We start from the raw sequence: 14590 nt of genomic DNA, 5'->3' as shown, positions 1-14590 counted from the left end.
ATTTCATTGTAGATTTCAAAATCAAAGAGCTGCTGTAAAAGGCCCAGCCTCCCTCTTAATGTAGGGTTAGTTATAACAGGAAAGTTTGGAGATGGTTTATGGGCAGGTTTTAGTGGCTTCCTGTAGATTGCAGGAGCTGGGCAGCCTATAAAATGGTGTGCTGCAGTGTGTGTGCGCGTGTGGAGGAGGGGAAGGGAAGGGAAGGCAGTGCAATGCAGTGGCTCCAGCAGAGGGCTGTCTTCGGAGGAGGAAGGGGAGACGGGGAGGAGCCCATCCCCATCCCTTGGCAGGACCCGGCTCCCTGCAGGCCAAGAGGCACTCCGAGGCTGAACCTGGACATCCCTCCCGGTTCGAAGGATTCTCTAGTTGCTGGCATAAGGCTGATGCTTAAAGAGTCAGAAATCAAATGGGGTCTTAGTGGAGCTTCCAGCAGATCTAAGGAGGGTTTCTGCATGAAATGTCCCAGGAAAGGATGGCTATATAAATCATGCCTGCTGAATGGAAACTCCATGTTCAGAGGCTGCCTATCCCTGCATACCAGCTTCTGGGGATAACCAACAGGGGCGGGCTGTTGCTTCCAGCTTCAGCTTTTATGCTCCCCAGAAGCATTTGTTTGACCACGGTGAGAAGGGGGGATGTCAGGTGAGAGGGACCCTCAGTCTGATTGGGGAGAGCTCTCATAAGTACATAAGAACAGCCCTGCTGGATCAGGCCCCCCAAGGAGGCCCATCTAGTCCAGCATCCTGTTTCACACAGTGACCCACTAGATGCCTCTGGGGAGCCCACAGGCAAGAGCTGAGAGGCATGCCCTCTCTCCTGCTGCTGTTGCCCCCCTGCAACTGGCATATAGAGGCATCTTGCCTCACTGGCTGAAGGTGGCCCATAGCCATCAAGACTTGTAGCCATTGATAGACCTGTCCACCATGAATTTGTCTAAGCCCCCTTTAAAGCCATCCAAGCTGGTGGCCTCACTGCATCCCGTGGCAGAGAATTTCATAGATTAATTATGCGACAAAGTGCTTCCTCGTGTTGGTCCTAAATTTCCCGGCCTTCAGTTTCATGAGATGACCCCTGGTTCTAGTGTTGAGAGAGAGGGAGAAAAATCTCTGTCCGTGCTGCTCTCTACTCCATGCCTAATGATAGACGCCTCTCTCCCATGTCTCCCCATAGTCACCACTTTCCCAGCGATGGCACTGAATATTGCCTAAAGAAAAGTTTGACATTCCTGCTCAGTTGCGAGATCAGAGGAACTTCAAACTAAAATAATTTTTAATAAAAGAATTAATGCAGTTTCTCGGGGGCAGAAGGTGGGCTGGGTTGTCTGCCTTTCTCTTAGATGCCGTTGAATTTTGCCTGCAGTGAAATTTCAAGGTGAATTTGGACGGCTGCAGCTTGGGCAAAGCAGCCCGAGCAGCCTCTCTGTCCAAAGAGTTCTGACGAGGTCAGGGCTATTCCTCAGAGAAGCTGCCCGGCTGGTCCTGGCTTCCTTCGTCCCAGGATGCCTCCTCAGGCTGACCACTCCTTGTGCTCCAGGGGCTGAGGACCTTTTGCCCTAGGCACCCCTTATCTGGGTGTAGCACAGTACACAAATCCTCCCCACCCCTGCAGGCAAAATCAGGGAGTATCCTACCCGTGAGCACAGGACCCATGCATTCTTCCTCCTGACGGAAGGGCCCTTTTCAGTGCATGCAAATGGGAGCCGCCTCCGTCACTGGTCCATTTTGCAGAGGATTGTCTCCTGCGATGGACAGGGACTCTGGCAGAGTGACATCGCCCCCAGCCCCGTTCCAGCGGGAGGAGCCAGGGACTGACTTGTGCCTCCAAGCAGGGGCTCTTCCCTCTGGGGGGCATCTGGGGGGCCACTGGGGAGGACAGGATGCTGGGCTAGAGAGGCCTTCTTGGGCCTGATCCCGCAGGGCTGTGCTTATGCTCTGACGCCCCTCCAGCACACGGTGCTTCTGCCTCCCCTGGTCCCTGCCAGCCCACCTTGCCAAGGTGAACCAGGGCCAGGGCTTAGACTTCCCCCTGTCCGAAGCGAATCAAAGTCTTGTCACCTTGCTGCTTCGGTGTGGTCTTATGCTGAGCAGCATCAGAAGAGCCGGCCAAGATATTTCTCCTCATCCATTTTTTAGTGACTGTCATTCCTTTGCTTGCCTGTCCTTTATGTTTATGCCCCAGGCAGTCAGTGGAGATCAGAAGGGGCTCTTGTTCATCTCCCTGGAACGCAAGAGATGTCACCCAGCCGAAGTCAGCTCCTCAGCTCACCTCTTCCCAAAGCCCAGGCAGCCAGCCTCTCCCTGCGTCATTGACCCCTTGGAGGCAGGGGGGCTCTGGGATTCTGGCTCCCCAGGCACTGGCTCCGTTGGCCTCTATGGTCTGCCAGTCTAGGCTGCAGGGTCTGCAGTGATGGTGGATGTGCCTTGGGAACAAGACCCCTGCCCTATCCACGCATGCTCCTTCTGTGGCTGTGCAGGACAGCCCTGGAGCTTGGGAAACCACTGCAAGACATTTCTGAGATGACTTGTGACAAGTATATATTCCATATGGAATAGAATCCTAGAATGTTGGTGTTGGAATGGTGACCTCAGGAACACAGGAAAATAGGAAGCTGCCATATACTGAGTCAGACCATAGGTCCACCTAGCTTAGTATTGTCTGCACAGACTGGCAGCGGCTTCTTCAGTCTCTCTCAGCCCGATCTTGGAGATGCTGCCAGAGAGGGAACTTGGAACCTTCTGCTCTTCCCAGAGCGGCTCCATCCCCTCAGGGGAATCTCTCACAGTGCTCACACCTCTAGTCTCCCATTCATATGCAACCAGGGTGGACCCTGCTTAGCTAAGGGGACAGGGCATGCTTGCTACCACAAGACCAGCTCTCCTCTCCTTGGAGATCTTCTAATCCAACCCACTGCTCAGGGCAGAAAACTGCTACAGCAACTTGGACAGATAGTTGTACACCCTCTGTTTGAAAACCTCCAGCTAAGGAGACCCCCATCCCTGCATGAGGCAGACTATTGCATTTACACAGCTCTTACACTTAGAAAATTCCTCCTAATGCCTAGCCTAAATCTGCTCCCTTGCCATTTCAACCCATTGATTCCACATCTGCCCTCAAGAGCAAGAGGAAATATGTCATAGGAACGTAGGAAGCTGCCATATACTGAGCCAGACCATTGGTCTATCTAGCTCAGTATTGTCTACACAGACTGGCAGCGGCTTTTCCAAAGTTGCAGGCAGGAGTCTCTCTCCGCCCTATCTTGGAGATGCTGCCAGGGAGGGAACCTAGATGTTCTTCCAAGAGCAGCTCCATCCTCTGAGGGGAACATCTTACAGTGCTCACATGTGATCTCCCATTCAAATGCAACCAGGGCAGACCCTGCTTAGCTAATTGGACAAGTCATGCTTGCTACCACAAGACCAGCTCTCCTCTCGAGCAGCAACCCTTCAGATAATTGAAGATGGCTCTCATAGCTCCCCTTTCTCTTCTCTTCTCTTCTCTTCTCTTCTCTTCTCTTCTCTTCTCTTCTCTTCTCTTCTCTTCTCTTCTCTTCTCTTCTCTGGGCCAAACATCTTTGTGGTCTTCCTCTGATGTTTTTCAATGTCCTTCTTAAAATGTGGGGCCCAAAATTGGACACAATATTCCAAGTGAGGTCTGATCATCAGCATAGAATAAAGTAGAATGATTACTTCCCATGAGGGGAGGAGAGCTGGTCTTGTGGTAGCCAGCATGACTTATCCCCTAAGCTAAGCAGGGTCTGCCCTGGTTGCATCTGAATGGGAGACTTGATGTGTGAGCACTGAAAGATATTCCCCTCAGGGGATAAAGCCGCTCTGGGAAGAGCAGAAGGTTTCACATTCCCTCCCTGGCTTCTCCAAGATAGGGCTGAGAGAGAGATTCCTGCCTGCAACCTTGGAGAAGCTGCTGCCAGTCTGTGATGACAATACTGAGCTAGATAGACCAATGGTCTGACTCAGTATATGGCAGTTTCCTAAGTTCCTATGTTCATAATCTGGACACTGTGCCTCTGTAAATGTAGCCTAAGATTGTATTTGCCTTTTAAGCAGCTGCACCACGCTACTGGCTCACATTCAACTTGTTGTCTACTAGGATACCCAGGCCCCTTTCACATTGTCCACAAAGACACCTAGGGCCATTTTTCTCTGGAATAAACTGCTTCCTAGCCAGGTCTCCCCCATCCTGTACTTCTGCATTTGATGGGTCTTACCTGAATACAGGACTTGCATCTGTTGACCTCCTTCTGGTTGGTTTTGGTCCAATATCTGAGCCTGTCCAGATTGGATTTCACCTTAATTCTGTCTTCTAGGGTGTTAGCTGTCCCCTCAGCTTTGTGTCACCTGCAGATTTGATAAGTATCCCATCTCCAAGTCACTGATGACAATGTGGAAGAGCCCAAGGCCCAGCACAGCCCCCTGTGGTCATTCGCTCCCTCCAGGATGACATAGAGCTATGAGTGAGCGTTTGCTGGGTGTGGCTGTCCAGCCAGCTGTGAATCCACCCAACAGTGGCATCATCTGGTCCACATTTGACCAACTTGTAAGGCTATTGTGGGAGAATGTGTCAAACTAACTACTACTCACAACTAATGCCTGCCTCTCTGAAAATGTGGCAATCTGTCTGAAGCATCGTCCATGCTTTCTGCTTGTCTCGGTGTCTGCTATAGTTGATGGTCTTGCTTTTATTTCTCTCTTCTTTTTTTATTTACTGGCTTCCATGCTCAGGTTAAGGGACATCTGTGAGGTGTCCATATATTCTTTGCCCATAATGCAGCTCCCCCTCCCTTGCCTGGGTCTATTCCTTTTGAACAAGTGCTCTGCTACAAGGACTATTTATGCCAGTCATGAGTCTCATCCTTTCAAGATTCTGGGATGTCTCCTCGATCATGAGGTCAATCTCACGGCCAGCCCTACCCAGGTAGGGCAGCACTAGCCCAGGTAGGGCTGGTCGTGAGAACTGCCAGCATTGGGACCGATCCTGGTGTTCTCTGCCGGGTAGTCCTGGCAGGGGCGTAGCCACTGTTGTGCCAATGGGTTCAAAGAACCCGGGCCGCCAATGAAAAGGGCCGCCAGAGCCCCGTGGAGGAGCCCAGAGTGAACTTGCCCCTCCGGAGTGAACTCCGGAGGAGCCCAGAGTGAACTTGCCCCTCCCATGCCCGGGCTGCTGAGAGCCCGGGCGAATGCCATCTGTTATTTCAGGCAGCGCTAGCTACCTCCAGAGAGGGAGGGAAAGGGGCAAATGTCCTATTGGGAAGCTGGTGCTGCCGGAAATGATGAGCTGAGCACTCGCTTGGGCTCTCGGCAGCCTGGGCCATGCCCCCTTTGTACGTGATCTGGAGGGAGAGAAAGGGAAAGATGTCCTATTGGGCAGGCAGCACTGCGTGGAACAACAGGCGGAGAGTTCGCCCGGGCTCTCGGTAGCCCGAGCAGGATGGGGCAGTTCGCTCTGGGCTCCTCTGGAGCCCGAGACATGCTCCTGTGCACGGGCATATCTGGAGGGGGCTGCCGAGTGGGGCCGGATCCAGGCTGCCATTTGGCTGGCTCAGCGGCTGAGTCCTAGTTTTGTACCTGGGCTAAAAGGGAGGTAGATGGGCATGTGGGCGCCCTCCGACCTCACCACCCAGTTGTGTGAAAGCTCAGGTTGCTGGCAGCCTGAGTTTCCATAGAGGTGAGCAGCAGGAGCGGCCTGGCAGTGGAGAATCCCCCAATGCATGGCCCACCTCACGCGGTGCATTGTGGGATCCTGGAGGATGCTGCTGGGTTCCCCCGTCCTCCTCACTGCTCAGGGAGCACTCGTGTGCTGATCATGTGGACACACAGTGTGGCAGGGCCAGGAGTTACAAGGATCGTGTGGGGGGAAGGCAGGTAAGCTCCCGCCTCCCCCCCACCGCCAAAGCCATCCTCAGGCCCAGCAGACTGGATTATGCTTCCTGATCTCAGAGGAACTGAGGAGGAGGAGACAGCAGATCCAGATCCAACCACACTTGACACAGAGACCCCCAGCGATCCACCAGACGCACCTGAGGTGATAGGAGAGACCACAGAGGGTGAGGTGAGGCGATCAACGCGCTCAAACAGAGGTGTTCCAGCTCCGAGGCTGTCCTACCTCGCAAGAACAGCGGAACAACCAGAACCTTCATCATGGGAGGAAATATCCCAGCTACCACAACCAGAAGCCCAGAAGTGGAAACAAGCTGCAATTGAAGAGCTTGAGGCTCTACAGAAAAACAGAACCTGGACTCTTACTAAGTTACCTCAAGGAAGGAAAGTTATAGGCTGCAAATGGGTTTTCAGACTCAAACATGATGCTGATGGTGAGATTCAGCGCTACAAAGCCAGATTAGTAGCAAAAGGATATTCACAGAAATATGGAGAAGATTATGATGAAACCTTTGCACCAGTGGTTAAACACACCACAGTAAGGACTCTGTTAAGCATTGCTGCTAGCAAAGGAATGCATGTTGAGCACCTAGACGTGAAAACTGCATTCTTGCATGGTGAACTAGAAGAGCACATTTACATGCAACAACCACCAGGTTTCTTACAGGAAGGCAAAGAGGACTATGTATGCAAACTGCAAAAAAGCATTTATGGTTTAAAACAAGCTGCCAGAGCATGGAATATAAAACTGAATGATATGCTGCTTCAAGCAAACTTCAAAAGAAGTGAAGCTGATCCCTGCCTGTACACGAGATGCAGAGATGGGAAGTGGACTTACATTTTGGCATATGTTGATGATTTGATTCTTGCCTATGAAAATCCAGATGACAGCAAGGAAATAATGGATCATCTGAACAAAGAAGTGGAAGTCAAGCAACTTGGCAACATTGCACACTACTTGGGCATTCAAGTACAAAGAGAGAAAGATGGAAGTTTCCTGATCAACCAAGAACAGAAAATTAAAGACTTGATAAACTTGCTCAGACTGGAAAATGCAAATCCTACACCAACTCCAATGGAAGTGAACTACATAAAGCAAGAAGATCAAACTGAGCCACTATCTGACAACCATAGATATCGTGAAGCATTGGGTAAGCTTTTATACATTAGTACACTCACTAGGCCAGATATTAGTACAGCAGTTGGCTTACTTTGTAGAAAGACTGCATCACCAACAGTCAAGGACTGGAATGCAATGAAAAGACTTGTTAGGTACCTAAAGGGTACTGCACACTTTAAGCTCAAGCTGCCAGCTAATAGTCAACCAAAGCTAGAAGCATACGTAGATGCAGACTGGGGTGGAGACCTAACAGAAAGGAAATCCACCAGCGGTCACATAATTTTCTATGGAGATGGAGCGATAAGCTGGTCAAGCAGAAAACAAGACATAGTAGCATCATCAACCACTGAAGCGGAATATGTATCAGCTGCACAGGGCTGTCACGAGATACAATGGCTGTGTCAACTACTGAAGGACCTAGGTACAGAGGTACCACAACCCATACCAGTGTATGAAGACAACCAAAGCTGCATTCAACTCTCCAAACAAGAAGATGTAAAGAGGAGTACCAGACATATTGATGTGAAGTACCATGTAGTGAGAAGTCTGCAGAAAGATGGACTAATCAAGTTGCTCTACTGCCCGACAAATGAAATGCTTGCAGACTTACTCACTAAGCCACTACCAAGACCCTGCTTTGAAAAGCTGAGAGAGAAAATGAATATTGTGAACTGAGTCACGAGACAACGAGAGGGGGTGTTGGAAGTAAAGGACTTTGCGCTGTCTCTTTGCCTCAGACAGTGGAGGACAGACTAGTAAGTCAGAGGGCTAGAAGGTCAAAGACATTTGGTCATCACTTCCCGCTGCTCTGATGCTATCCCTTTGAAATGTAGATTGCTAATCTTAGGGGATTCAACTTCCTTCCTCCTTCTCTCTCTTGCTACCTGGCTGTTGACCTTGCAACATGGCAAGTCTCTTGCCCTGCACCATATGTGCAGAGAAGATGATGAATCCATCTGCATCCATTTAGATAGATAGATTAGAGATCCTAAATCCTCACTTTCCTATCTAGAATGGAGTTCCTTAATAAATACCTTTTATATTGATTTGAAACTAGCAATTGGCTCCAAGTTACTTTACTCTTAGCACACATGCATGCCTAACTAAATCCGCTGTGTTTGTGCCTCTGTGCACTCTGCTATATTGAAAAAGGGATTCTCTCACCACAGAGAATTTCCAACAAATCTAACCCTTGCCCAGTGACTCTGTCTTTATTGCCAACTGTTTCCTGGCAGGATTCGGCATTCTCATTGTGTGCCTTGACCTCATCCTCCTCGTAGATCTGCTTCTGTCCGCCCCTGCCCCCTGTGGATCAGCAGGAAAGTGTCCAAGACGAAACCACACTATAGCCACAGAAAAAGAGGACAAGGCTTGAAACAGACTTCTTAAGCAGTCTACTGCCAAAACTGATTACGATTGTCTTTTAGGGTTCAGAACCTTTACAGCTGGCATATGGTAGGTATTTCGAAATTCCCTCTCAACTTGCTGATTTCTGCAGCTCTACCAACAAAACAGGGGTCTACATTTGGTTGCTGTCATTAACTGTCTTTGCATTTTGCCTTGTGTTAGATGGCTACCCCATTACGACAAAGTACTCTTGGAGCGCATGCCAGATTTAGTCCCATTGTATGTTTGTTTGCTGTTATTGTAACATGATTGCAGCTGGGGAGATTGGAGCTGAACGGTTGGCACAAGGGTCGTGTGTGTGTGTGCGCACATCGGCATATGATCCATCCCATCTGTTCATCAAAGGTGGCAGGATTTTGGCCTGGGATGGTGGCAGCGCCTTGTGTACAGGAATGGGAGGCACCTGGAGTGGTCCCAAGCACCCTGCACATCTGGACGCCAACAATGAGGAATGCTGGAACAGCAGCATCTCACAATTGCCGGGAGTGGGTGGGTGGAGAAGGCTCCAAAGAGCTTACCTTCCCCACAGATGACGGAAGGGGTGGTGGTGGAAGTGCTCCCTGTGCTCCGACACCAGCAGTCCTGATCCGTGAAGCACAGAGCAGGGCAGAGGGGTCCAGGGCTGGAGGGGGTTGTTCCAGCTCCCAGAGATCCCACAATGCACTGTGTGAGTGCGTGGTGCAATGTGGGGATCCCACCAGGGATGGGCGGGTGCCCATCAGTGCTTCAGCTCCTGGCAACGGCACATGATCAGGGAATCAGGGCGAACGGAATTCTTGCTCCCTTAACATAATGTAAGAGGCAGGCTCCCTAGGGGGGTTTGCTGCTAAGACGGTGCTGGGAGCTGCTTGGCTCCTGCCGGTTCTCACGGGTAGGCAAGCTTCATCTGGGCTGCTCATGAGAACAGCCTCCTTCTCTCCAGAATGATGGCCTCTTTGGTGCATGCCTCAAAAATCTCTCCAAAAGGAAGTGTTCTTGGGGATGAGGTCCCATCTTCCCTGATATCCTGTCCAGAGTTTTTGGAGTCCTTGCTGCCCCAGAGAACACCTGCTATGATCTCTAAGATGAAGCTAAGCAGGTCTGGTCTTGGTCTGACTAGCAGCAGAAGTGTCTATCAACCTGGTGTGCAAAACAAATTTTCAACAAGCTTATAGCAATACTGATATACTCACATCGAGTGCCATCTATGACTATGACTACCACTATTACTGACCAGGAGAGGGATCTTGGGGTCATGGTGGACAGCACGTTGAAAGTGTTGGCTCAAAGTGCAGCAGCTGTGAAAAAGGCCAATTCCATGCTAGGGATCATTAGGAAGGGGGTTGAAAACAAAACTGCTGATATCATAATGCCCTTATACAAAACTATGGTGCGACGACACCTGGAGTACTGCGTACAATTCTGGTCACCACATCTTAAAAAGGACATTGTAGAACTGGAAAAGGTGAGGAAGAGGGCAACCGAGATGATCAGGGGCCTAGAGCACTTTTCTTATGAGGCAAGGCTACAACACCTGGGGCTTTTTAATTTAGAAAAAAGACAAATGAGGGGCAACAGGATAGAGGTCTATACAATCCTACATGGTGTGGAGAAAGTGGATAGAGATAAATTTTTCTCCCTCTTGCAAAGCACTAGAACCAGGGGTCATCCCATGAAACCGATAGCCAAAAAATATAGGACTGCCAAAGGTCGTACTTTTTCACACAATGTTTCAATAACCTATGGAATTCTCTGCCACAAGATGTGGTGATGGTCAACAGCCTGGATGGCTTTAAGAGGGGTTTATATAAATTGATGGTGGACAAGTCTATCAATGGCTACTAGTCTGGTGGGTATAGGCCACCTCCATCCTTAGAGGCAAGATGCCTCTAAATAGCAGCTGCAGGAGAGCAACTGTAGGAGAGAGGGCATGCCCTCAGCCCTTGCCTGTGGACTTCCCAGAGGCATCTGGTAGGCCACTGTGTGAAACAGGATGCTGGACCGGAGAGGCTTTGGGCCTGATCCAGCAGGGCTTGTCTTATGTTCTTATGACCCTGCTTTTCTGGGGTCACTAGAAATCGGGGCTCCCCTCTCCCGCAATGCCCCTCAGCAGCAGATCTGTCTACAGTGCAACGCTGTCCCAAATTCCAAATGGCCCAGGAATTTTGAATGGGAGTAAAGTTCCATCTCTGCACCCAGGGTTCCCCCTCTATGTACACATGGCTAGGCTCTGAGACATGGAGCGTCACCATCTCCTTGGGGATTGCAGTGGAAAAGTTCTATTGTCAGCCAGAGGCGGTGGTGTCCCACACAAGTGGAGGCCCTTTGGTTGGGTTAGCTCAACTCATGAGTGCGCAGTCCGGCAGAAGACTGAGGGTGTTTAACCCAATGGTCCTCCCCAGCAGACTGGCCCTCTCATGAGAATACTAGTCCACTGGCAATAAGCTTCCAGGGGAGCAGGAGTGTGGCTTTGTCTGCATGGGCTGCTTTGCCAGGGTGAGCCCTCGCAAGAGCATCCCAGTTCACAGCATGACTGACCCCCAGGATCCTTTGCCCTCCCTCATATACATATCCCCTCCTAGGAAGTCATCACATTCCCTTCCCTGAGTAACAGGGAAATAGTGCCCCCCCCAGTCCCTACCACCCCCCTCCCAAGAACAGTTTTGTTGTGGGGCTCTTAGGAGGTGAACTGTGCAATTGTCCGAAGAAGCGTTGGCATGGCATGACATTTAAAGGGATTTAAATGCCCTTTCCCCGCCTAGGGTGGGTGGGCCATTCCGAAAAGGCATGATTGCACTCAGCACACCCCTTTCAAGATCGTGGCCAGTCGCAGCCGCTCTGGTGATGTGCTGATGGTTTGCCCACAGTCTGGCAACTCAAGCGCTACAGAGCTTGCTGGGATGCGGCCTCGGTGGACCAGGATGAGCGGGGGGCTTCCCTCTCCTGAAACCGGAGGTTGTCGGGCCGTGGTTGGATGAACTTCTGTGATGTGAATTAAAATTGAAACCGTGGGTTCGTCAACCTTTGGTTTCATGTTACATGTGAATGCAGCCAAGGTGTTTATCAAGGAAGCTCAGAAAGACCGAGTCAATTGTGAACTGAGCTCTGTGTGTGTGTGTGTGTGTGTGTGTGTGTGTGTGTGTGTCTCCATCACTTGCGCCTGACCGTCAGCCCACTTGGCGACCCTGTGTACAATTCTCTGAGCTTCATGGAGGAAAAGTATAAAAGTTTTAATAATAAATAATAAATAAATAAATAATAAAAGTGAGCTATAACAAACCAATACACAATGAATATGTGGGGGAAACAGCCCTTCCTGACTTTGAATGGCTACAAATGAGGCTCCAGGATCAAAACTGTGCTGGGGAGAAATCATGACATTGTGAGCTTTAGAAAGCAATTGCTGGTTGGAATAAAGACGAAATGAACTGCCATGATAGCAGCACTCAGTATTGCTGGTTAGTTTTATTATTATTATTATTATTATTATTATTATTATTATTATTATTATTAATAAAAGAAGGAGGGGGAACAAGACAGAGGATGGCAATGTCTGCTTTTGCACATCTTAGACCTTGCAGGGGCAAAAGAGAACAATAAATAAAGAAGAAAGATGGTTAACCTGTATCTGGAGTGCTTTAATAAAAGGGAATGAAATCAGCGCGGCTTCTACCAGCCCCTGCCAAGCTGTGGTTTTAGTACCGCTCACAGCAAGACGTTTATGGTGCCATTTCCCTGCCCTGCTCTCTCCTTCCCTCGCCTTTGATTTAGCAGAACTTTCAGGCACCAAAAGTGCTGAATTATCCAGATCAAAGCTGGGTCTTTCTGGAGCACCAGCTGCTGCAGAAAGGAAGTTATTTTTCTTGAAGCTTCTTCTAAGGGCTCCTTCCTGCATCATGGTCTACTTGCAAAGAGCCCACGCCCATGTCACCCTGGAAGCTTGCAGGTGGCATCAGCCACGTCTCAGGTTTTGTGGTAGCCCAGGGACAGGCCGCTACCGCCTACCTGTGTGCCTGCTCCTCACCTGTGTCAGCCACACCCTTTGCGTTAGCATCAGACGCATGACAATGCAGAGGGCGTGGCCAGCATAGGGAAGGCGGGGCACATGGCAGCGAAAAAAGCTTTGTTGCCAGCTGGGTGTTCTTTCTCCCCCTTGCTCAGAGCCAGGGAGAGAAAGAACACCCAGTAGACAACCAAAGAGCTTGCCACTGAGAGTGGGAGTGGGGCCACATACCACACTGCCAAACAGCAAACGCTTCATTCACCAGCTGGGTGTGGAAAGAGGGCCAGAGGGCACTGTGGCCGCCCCCCGACCTCGGTGGCATAGGTACATTTGTCCTTTGGTGACTATGTCTATTGTTGACTATGTCCCTGGCGGGCATGCACCTCAGCACCAGTGCAGTCAGATGACTCAAAATATTTTTGAATGTCTGCTTTGATGGCTTCATTTATAGCTCAGTGATGTGTTCTGAGCTTCAGGGAAAGGGTAGTCAAGACGTTTGCATGAAGTTAGAAAGAAGCAGAACAAATGGAGACGACCTCCTGCTTCTTTTAACTTGACGACTCTTACCTAGGAGGAGTGTTCCCTCTAACACATGTGCTCACCAGTTTTTTGATGTCTGCTCAGTCAATTTTAGATCCCGCTCAGGTTGAATTGGGAAGGCCCCACTCTGAATGCACATGCACAGCACACACACTGCCTTGATACTGCTGCCCAGGACAAAACTCATTCTGCACACAGATGGAAAAAATTAGAGAGAACACTGCCTAGAAGGACCTTCTTCTCATGCTCTGAATTCGGTTTGTGTCAGCACATGGGCTACAGGGGTGTTGTCTATTGTTTGAATGACTACCATTTTGAAACAAGATAGTCCACTGCCACAAATAATCCCTGGGTGGGTCCCCGAGGGCCCTCTCCCACGTGCTGTGGTTTGCATTCGTAAATTCAGAAGTCACGAAGGTGATGGCCTGCCCCTGATATCTGCCTTCTTTATTTCTATAAATAGTTTTTACTTCCTTTAAAGAATCATGCCCTCTTCCCAGCATCTGGCTTTCAGCACCTGCTATTCAGAGCTAGACTGCCTCTGAATGTGGAAGCTCCATTTAGCTATGAATATGTGGTAATGAATCCCATATATTACACCTTGTGCAACACAAAGACCCACCTTCTTTTGTCTGTCCTCCTACATGTGGCCAACCAAATCCATGGGGTGACTAGTATTCTAAAAGGGTAGGCCCAACTGCACATAAGCAAGATGTGTTGTGACCAAGACTGTTTGGTGGTGAATCCCCCAGTGAATTACCAGGTGTTAGAACAGTATCAAACCTACTGCTGTGGTGCCTCCTGTTCCCTCGGGAGCTTCCATGGAACTGGAACCGGAAGACTGATCCCCCTGCCCCCCAAATGTGTGGTCTACATTGGAATTTGATGGGTCTGCAATTATGCGTGAACATCTATTGCAAATCGGTTGCTGTGCACTTTGTGCTCTGCACTGCACCATGGGCATGCTGGGGTACTTGCAAATACACAGTGTTTTTGCCATGAAAAGTGATATGAAGAGTTTGATGAGATTACAAGAGGTGGCTTAAAATACACCAAGAATGGAGATATTGTAAGAACAGATAATGCTTGTTGTGAATGGGATCACCAGGAAAAAGGATGGACAGAACTGGAGCACGTGTGGCCACCAGAAACGTCAGGTGCCAGTGTTTCACTCTTTCAGAACTTCAATATTTGACCTCCATTCCTCTCTTGGCAAATTCCAGGAGCATCTGTGCTTAGAACACTGGCCTAAGAAAGGTCATAGATATGAAGCTGTGGTGGGCCCAGCTTGTCTCTCTTGCTCTGGTCTTGGCAACACCTGGCAGAAGCATGCGTTTGATTTTAACCTCACATCAATATTCACCCTGCTCTTTTGATCATCTTTTTTTTCTCCACCTGGGGGACTCGGAGCAGAGCAGAGGCGATAAATAATTCATGCCAGCCAGCTGTCAAAACAATCAGCCGGGGCTCTCGTCTCTTCCGTGTGGTGCTGCTACTGCAATTGATCATAAACAGCTTGTCAGTGTCAGTGGGTCTTTTGGTGCTTTAGAGAGGTCCAGAGCATTCAAGGTACCGTTGGGACAGTCTCTAGGGCCCCAGTGGATGCTACGGGCCTCTCTCCTGATCTCCCCGGCATTGGATTGCCCC

The sequence above is a fragment of the Hemicordylus capensis genome, chromosome 2 (assembly GCF_027244095.1).
Source record: "Hemicordylus capensis ecotype Gifberg chromosome 2, rHemCap1.1.pri, whole genome shotgun sequence".
Classification (NCBI taxonomy): Eukaryota; Metazoa; Chordata; class Lepidosauria; order Squamata; family Cordylidae; genus Hemicordylus; species Hemicordylus capensis.
This window is presented reverse-complemented; position numbering follows the sequence as displayed.